Raw genomic sequence first — 8391 nt, 5'->3', positions numbered from 1 at the left:
ATAGGATGTAACGCTCACCTGGTATCCACGGGGACGTCACTCGGCCTGTTCTGACCTCTTACGACCTCGAACCCTTCCCTGGAGTCTACTCAACTGGAGACTGGGCCTGAAACACAGGATTGGTAGAGTTTAACTCCCTATTGTCTCTGTGTGCTTGAACCCCTTCTTCCCCGGGGTCCAACCCTTTCCTTTGATCCACAGCTCACACAATAGGGTTTGATTATCTGTGTAACTTGTGCAAACTTTGTAAATAGTGCAAACCTGATAAATACTGTGTGATTGTCTTTGATACTGTATATTGTATGATAAGATTGTTAGATAAGATGGTAATCCTCACTGAACCCTGCTTTTGTAAACTTGCATTGATTAAGCTGAAATTCATGCCTGTAAGCAATCTCCTAAAATTATGCACCTAGATACCTCTGGGTTTTGTGCGCTATATAAATGTTCAAATCAAATAAATTTAATAAATAATTATACAAAATAGGAGTATGTGTGGACACATAGTGTAACGCTCACCTGGTATCCACAGAGACGTCACTCAGCCTGTTCTGACTTCGACTGGAGACTGGGCCTGAAACACAGGATTGGTAGAGTTTAACTCCCTTTTGTCTCTGTGTGCTTGAACCCCTTCTTCCCTGGGGTCCAACCCTTCCCTTTGATCCACAGCTCACCTTGTTCTCTTGGAAAGTGTGCTCTCCGTCCTGCTTTCAGCGCAGGGGCGTGTTGATTGATGCGGGCTCGTTGCTGCCTAGTTACTTCACTGGCAAGAGTCCGACAGGTAAGTATAATGAGTCTTTTGAACAGTTCTCTAACTTCGTTCCTTTCCATCCTTAGATGATGGCTGGCGTCCGGGGATGGCAATGTGCTGCTGAGATGAGTAGCGCTGAAGGTGAGTGAGAGCGCGATTCGCGTTGCGACCCTTTCGTATTTGTATTGCACTGAGTTCTTTTTCTGTGTCTTTTAGGTGCCGCAACGTTTTCAGCGTGGATGCCAGTTATGGAGAAGAAATGTGGTGAGTAAGCGTGGTATGCGGCGCCTCTAGATGTTTCCACGCTAACCTGGAGTGTCTTTTCCCTCTTGCAGATGGATGAGAAGTTCCGGAGACAGAGTTCCCCCAGAGCGGCTGGGATTCAGGTAAGCGTTTGAAGCTCGTACAGTCTTTAAAAATAAGCGAAGATTTGCTCAATGCTTACTAATGCCTTTTTTCTGTTCTTTTCCCTTTCCCTTAGGAAGCGGCGTGCTGGGATGGGAATGACACCGCAAAGATGCCCGCAGAATAGAAGGAGCGATGAATGATGGGCAGAAGCGCCGCAAGGTAAGGCGGTTCCTAATGGTGTTCTTGCAGGAGCTGACTGCAGAAGAAAGATGCAGGCCTACTGGAGACCGATCCGAACACGGTGAGTGTCACGCTGCAGGTGCAGAAAACACAAAGCATGTTTCTCAGCCTGGGCGTGGCTTAAATCGTCTCTGGGTATCCCAGGTGTCTCTGGGCTGAACCACACCCAAAAGACTAGACTGCACATGCAGTTCTAGGAACCGAAATTTGTAGGGGCATCCATCTTGTCCCCATTAATGCACTACAAGTCCAATCCCCAATGTTATCCTATGGGAGTGAGTGAGTCTGGTGCCACAAGCACCAAATCTGACTCCAAGTGGGTCTTTGGAGGGATGGAGAGGCCCTTGAGGGCCATGTAGGTGATCGTGGCCTGGCTCCAGCCTGACATCTTGGAGGGCTGGGGACATGAGGGGCAGGAATCATGACAGCGGAGTGGCGATAGAGGGCATCCTTGCCTCGTACCCCTCCTCAAATTAATGGACCATGACAGTCTCCCATTAGCAGTTCCCCCTAACCCGTGTTTGCGCAAGACTCCATAGAGAAAACCCCAATCTACCAGGTCAAATGCTTTTTCGGCGTTGAGGGCAACCAGCACCCGGTTGCCCTCTCTTTCATTGCGGCCTCCATCGGATGCAGTGTTATACACAGTGTGTCGGCCCCCTGCCTGCCCCGGATAAAACCCACCTGGTCTGAGTGTATTCATCTTGGCATGACCCTCTCCATTCTCCTAGCAAGTACCCTGGTGAAGATCTTGGCATCCACATTTAGGAGGGATATGGGGCGATATGACTTACAGCTCTTAGGGTCTCTCCCTGCTTTAGCAATGACTTTTATTAGTGCTCTACCAAATGACGGGGGTGCCCTTCCCGTGACCAGGATGTCATTGAACATCTTTGCCATGTGCTGGGCTAGGCAGCCCGAGAACGTTTTTAGAACCGTGGCCGAGTAGCCATCGTCCCCAGAAGCCTTCACCACCTTCCACCCCGAATCGCCATCAATACCTCCTCCTGAGTGATCAGCATCTCTAGGTCTTCTCTCTCACTCAAGCGCAAGGTCGACAGGGGCACCCCACTCAGGTATCGCTCCAGGTCTCCCTCTTCGACAACCCTTTCTTCCCCAAACAATTGCTCACAGAACGTGGCAAATTCCCGAAGGACTTCCCCCGTGATGGAGCATAAAGAGCCCTCCGAATCCTCCACTGTAGTGACCTAATGGTCCGCTCTCTGCCCGTACAGCCTCGACGCAAGAGGGAGTCCCCTTGACATTTAAGGTCCCTACCATGAGTGCATAGGCCCGGTCCCCTCCGTCAGTGTGCTCCATTTAGAATACCCAACTAGTATTCAGACCCCTCTATTGCAAAATAGGCACGGAAACTCAACTGTTCCCCAACTTTCCCCCAAAAACCCCGAACCCCCACCCGACGTCTTGACAGTGTTAGAGTCAACAGGTCCTGGTAGACCTTCATCTCATCTCCTTTGTACTGGACACTTCCCAGGCTCTTTGCCTTCTCAAGAACCTTCATCCTCTCCCTATACCTGAGAAATTGGACCACAATTGACCTTGGGCCTTTGTGCCCCCAATCCCCTGTCCGCCTCTGTGCGCTCTCTCGAGCAGAACTTCTTTCCCACCGTCCTCCCAGAAGAGGGCATTAATAAGTCCTTGCACCTTTCTGCCCACGTCAGCAGCAGTCTCCCCTTTTTGTTCACGTACTCCCAAGATACGTATATTGTTCCGGCGTTCCCTGTTTTCGAGGTCGTCCCGTTTCCCTCCCAAGTCTCTAAATCTGTGAATCGCGCTTCATATTTAATGTCCCGTAGGTCTACCTGCATGCGGTTGTTCTCTATCCCACGCTTGTCCACCCTACCCCTCGGGTCACAGATGGACGCCTGGATGTCGTTTTGGATGGCCTTCATTTCTTGGAAGATCTCCTTGAGGTCATCCCTAGTGAGTGAGAGATGGGGTAGCCATCTCCTCCAACATGGCGTCTTTCCCCCTCAGTGCCCCACCATGGTCCGTCACTGGCACTCTACAGTAACGCTGCAGGAATGGAGTCCCAGAGTTTCTCGCTGCTCCACGTTGGCCAGGGCCAAAACCACGTCTTGAGCCCCACAATCTCCCCTCTGCAGGCTCCTACCCCCTCTGTATGTCATTGTGTCAGGTCTCTGTGAGCCCCACTCCAGTGGCACTGCTGCCAGCTCACCCCTCCCCTCCATTGTTGCCCTCCCTTATCTGGTCATCAACCCGATGTTTTCCACGTGGCAGTATGCCTTAAAGCCCTGGGGAGCCACTCTGCAATGCACGTTTTAGGGGGCTCACCAATGTCTCCCGCAACCACCTCGGTACTCCGTTACGTGATCTACCATGGGGCAGTGATTTAGGGTCCCAGGGCGGGGGCGGCACTTGCCCCAAGTCTTTGTGTCTCTCTAAACTGTTCTGTGGGTACTTGGTGTAGGCCCCAGGGTGGTACTTCCCCCTTTCAGGTTCCTTGCATCTCCCCAGGCTCCTGTGGGTGGCCCTATTACTTAAGGCCTCTTGCCGTTCTTGGTTGGCTGCAAATGTGCTAGTGGTCGCCTCACTGTTGCCACCACAGGGACCCATCCTAGACCTTCTGGCTCCACAACCGGCAGCATGCAGCGTTCCTGGCTGCTGCGTCCCTCACTCCACCATGCTTCCCCAGTAAGTCTGGGGACTGCCGAGCTGGTGTACTCCCTGGGGAAGGGCCATGGCTCTGCAAGCCGCCACGCTTTGTGTGCCGCTGGCCTTTGGCACTCGCTGGGTGGCCTCACTCTCCCTGCTACAGCCTCCTAAGATCTGTGGCTGCTGCAGGGTTCGGATATGCCCGTGCCTCGTCGTAGGCCCAGGCCACTGACACAGCGTGACCCTGATTGCCCCCGGGGCAGTGCAGGGGGAAAGCGAGAACTCTCCCCTTGGATCCCTTCTACCTCCGGAGAATGCTCCCACCAGGGTGCTCACAGAAAGCTCAGGGGTGAACCCTTCTGGATCTCTACATTGGTGGCAGGCGGCGGAGTTCCGTCCTCACGCGGCCATCTTGGTCCACTGCCCCCTGGTGGTCTCTGTGACCAGGTTTTTGTTGCAGAATAATGCATCTATCTAGTTTGTGGCCTGCTGTGTGTGTTGCTCCATTTCACCAGTTGTTGTAGATGCATTGTTGCTAGTTGATTAGTTAGTGTTTTGGGTGAGGTGATTCTCTCTTCTTCGTACCAGATGTTGAAGTCTCCAAGTATGATCAGATGATCATGATTAATGGCCATGTTGATGATGGCATCCTTAAAGGTTTCTACAAAGGTTGAATCGTAGGACCCTAGCCTGTAGACGATTAGAAACGTTAGGTTGGTTTTGGGTCTAAGGTTAGGTATAGGACGAGGATTCACAATTTGAGATGTTTAACGGTGGTGCTGTTTTTATTTTCACCTGGTCATTGTATTTACGGCAACTCTTCCTCCTCTTTTTCCTTCTCTGTTTACTTGCTTGAGTTTGAAGTTGTTGTGTAGGCAGTCATGCACTATTACCTTGTAGTTTTGAGTTAGCTAGGTTTCTGTGAGGAATATTATGTCTATCCCTTGTGAGAAACCTGAGGGCGTCCTCACATCTATTCCCCTTGAATCCTCTTTTCAACTGGCCCGGGAAAGGCCATTGCTTTTGGATCCTGACCCTGGGGGTGGAGAAGCGAGGGAGGCTCAGCTTTGTGGAGGGCCCCTGGGGATTGGGGAAGAGATGACCTCAGGTGGGATGCAGTATCCTGCATTTCCATATTGGGAGGAACCTTCTATCCCCAAAATAGTTGTGTGGTATTGCTACGCCTGTCCTACTGCCTACTGAGCAAGAAAACGTCAGGAAATATTACCCATCTAGAACTGTCAGGAAGGAGTAGGGTGGAGAACAGAAGGTTTAAGGATGAGACATGGTATCCCCCTTTTCAAATGGATTGTGTCCTCCCCCGTACTCCTCATTTTATGATATTTCCATATCCAGCTTCAGCTGCTTCAGATTTTTTTTTCCAGCAGATGGCGCTGCGTGTTGATGCCTGTCAACTTGATGTCCCTCGGAGGACTCCGTCTCGATGTCGACGTCATCAAAAGTATAAAGCATGTCATCGGCCGTTGGCTTCAGTTCCGTTTTTCTGCGAAAGCTATAGCTTCGGATACTGTGCGCTTCGGTTCCTTACAGGAATCTTCAATAAAATAATCTTACAAATGGCATCGTCATTGGCCCAATCAAGTCCGAGATCGGGGTTTAAGAAGTGCAAGGACTGTGGGGCGAAGATGTCCCTTATGGACCCCCATCGGGTGTGTCTATGATGCCTGGGTTCCTCTCATGCTACTTTTGACTGTAAGGCCTGTCTATCGATGATGGCAATAGCCCGGAAAGAACAAAGAGGAAAACTGACGGCAGGTAGGTCTCAATAATCACCATCGACGACTCTGTCGAAAAAACAATCTTCAGACGAGTCGAGAAATATTTCTCCTCGTCGAAAGAAGACAAAAAGATCACGATCACGCAGTGGCTATCACCACTCGTCATCTTTGCGGCGTTCGAAGAAAAGGCACGATAGGTCGCCATCTTCATCGTCGTCGAGTTCCTCCGCAGAATGGGTCAAGTGCCCAACGCAATCAGCCTCTCCAGCTGGGTGGGAGAATTTCAGATGAAAAATTATAAAGGTATTCGAGAATGTGGCCTTGACCCCCACGAAGACTCATGAAAGCCATGCCCAAGTCGAAATGCTCGACAAGAAAAAAGATAAGGGCAAAACCTGTGTGCTCTTGAGCCTGGGAGACCAGGAAAAAACTCCTCGAGAGCGGTCGAAGGATCCCTGGAGTCGAGACAAATCTTTTTCGAGGAAGAAGTAATTTACGCCATTGGCACCGCAAGACTCCTTGTCGGGCCCTAAAAAGCCCTTGATGCCACATGCGTTGAAACACTCGACGTCGACGAAAATCTTGGTGTCGTCATTAACGCCATGGAGGATTATTGAAAAATCCTACACTCCACTAACAAGAAGGGATTTTTTTAATACTTTCTTCTATGTATGAGGATGGGGAACCTTCCTCTGATCAGAATGGGCAAGGGGTGCTCAGTGAAACTCTCACTGAGCATGGGGAACCTTCCTCTGATGACTTACGTCCCTTTGGCCTACAATATGGGTTGCCTTGGTTCCCTGAATCCTTGATCTCAGAGAAATCAAGGATCAAAAATATACAATGCAAGTGGACTAGATACATCCACAAAAATAGAATTTGGGAGACCTGATCCTACTGACCATGCAGATGGGTCTTACAGACATTTAATGTACAGGTTGGTTGAGTACATGGGGTGGAAAAGACCCCCACCAATATATGAACAGGATGACCTTATAGATATCCCGCTTCAAGGACCCCAAGAGGACCCTATGCTTCCCTTTCTTCCCTTTCATGTGGCTCTGCAAAGGTGGGTAAATGCCAATTGGGAGACGCCAGAGTTAATTCTGGCATAAAATAAAAAGCTAACATCTAAATACAGGGCGTCCACTAGTGACCCCAATTATCTGACGAAACACCCGACTCCTGAAAGTTTGGTAGTGAGGGCTGACACGTCCACCTCAAAACAAAATGCCTTACCAACTATTCTCCCAGACAGAGATGACAAGCGTTAAGATGCTTTGGCCAAGAAAGTTTTCTCTGCGGGGAGTATGGCCCTAAAGTCAGTGAATGCGACGTGCACTTTGGCCAGGTTCACTTTCACCCTTTGGGATTGTGTAGCAATGGGGGCTGAACATATCCCCGAAGGGGAGGAAAGAGACAGATTTTTAAATCTAGTCAAGGATGGGAAAAATCCCCCCAGACAGGTCTTGACTCTGCTGACAGTATCAGCAGGTCAATGGCGGCTAGTACAGTAATGCGCAGATTTGCCTGGTTAAGAAAGTCTGGTTTTGCTCAAGATGTGCATTCCAGAATTCTTAACATGCCCTTTGACGGCACAAATATTTTTGGTAGCAATGCTGACGAGAGCCTGGAGAAGCTGAAGACCTCAAAAGCAGCAGCCAAATCCCTTGGTACTGCTATTAGACAGCCACAAAACTGCCCCACCGGGACACCTTGGAGGGGTAGGTCCTTTCGCCATTACTCCTCAGTTGGAAGGGGGAGAGGACTGCCGAATCAAAGAGGTCAAAAAAGATTCCCCTGTGGTGGACAGGAGGTACTAAGACTGCCCAGGCAGCAGCTACTTTACCATCAGCCACTGCTTCAGTTGACTCAAAACCTCTCTGATGCCTTAGTTCACAAGACCTTGGTGGGAGGCAGACTCCCACATCATCTGCAAGAATTGGGGGGCATTACTTCAGATGCATGGGCATTGGAAACAGTTGCACAGGGTTACTCCCTTCACTTTCTAATAGAAAGCCTCAGAGGCATCCACCGGAGGAACAGCTCTTTCAAAGTTCCAGATCCGCTCCTTATGCAGGAAATCTTGACCCTGCTAGAGAAAGGTACCAGTACTTGCAGTGGAGAGAAACAAGGGTTGGTACTCCCCTTACTTCCTAGTTCCAAAAAAGGGCAGAGGATTGAGACCCATTTTGGATTTAAGAGACTTAAACAAATTACTCAGGAAGGACAAGTTTAAAATGGTTACCCTTTCTCAGATCCTTCAGGTCCTCCAGCTTCAGGACTGGATGGTATCATTGGACCTTCATGATGCTTACTTTCATGTCCCCGTCCATCACAAGCACAGAAGGTACCTGAGGTTCACTGTTGGCGGTTCTCATTATCAGTTTCTAGTTCTGCCATTTGGACTGACCTCCGCCCGAGGTTGGCTGTGGTGGCAGAAAATCTCAGGAGAAGGGGGGATTCACGTCTACCTCTACCTGGACAATTGGCTGATCAGGGCCAGTTTCCCCGATCAGGCCCTGGAACATCTCAGCTCCACCCGTCACTCCCTTCACAGACTGGGCTTCTCCCTCAACTTCAAGAAGTCCCACATGATACCATCTCAAAAGCTCCAATTCATTGGAGCAGTCCTGTGTGCATTCCTGGGAAAAGCCTTGGCACCAGAAGTGAGTG

The sequence above is a fragment of the Ambystoma mexicanum genome, chromosome 14 (genome assembly GCF_040938575.1).
Source record: "Ambystoma mexicanum isolate Mex_15411 chromosome 14, UKY_AmexF1_1, whole genome shotgun sequence".
Classification (NCBI taxonomy): Eukaryota; Metazoa; Chordata; class Amphibia; order Caudata; family Ambystomatidae; genus Ambystoma; species Ambystoma mexicanum.
The sequence above is the reverse complement of the archived record's forward strand: the minus strand, read 5'-3'. Positions refer to the sequence as shown.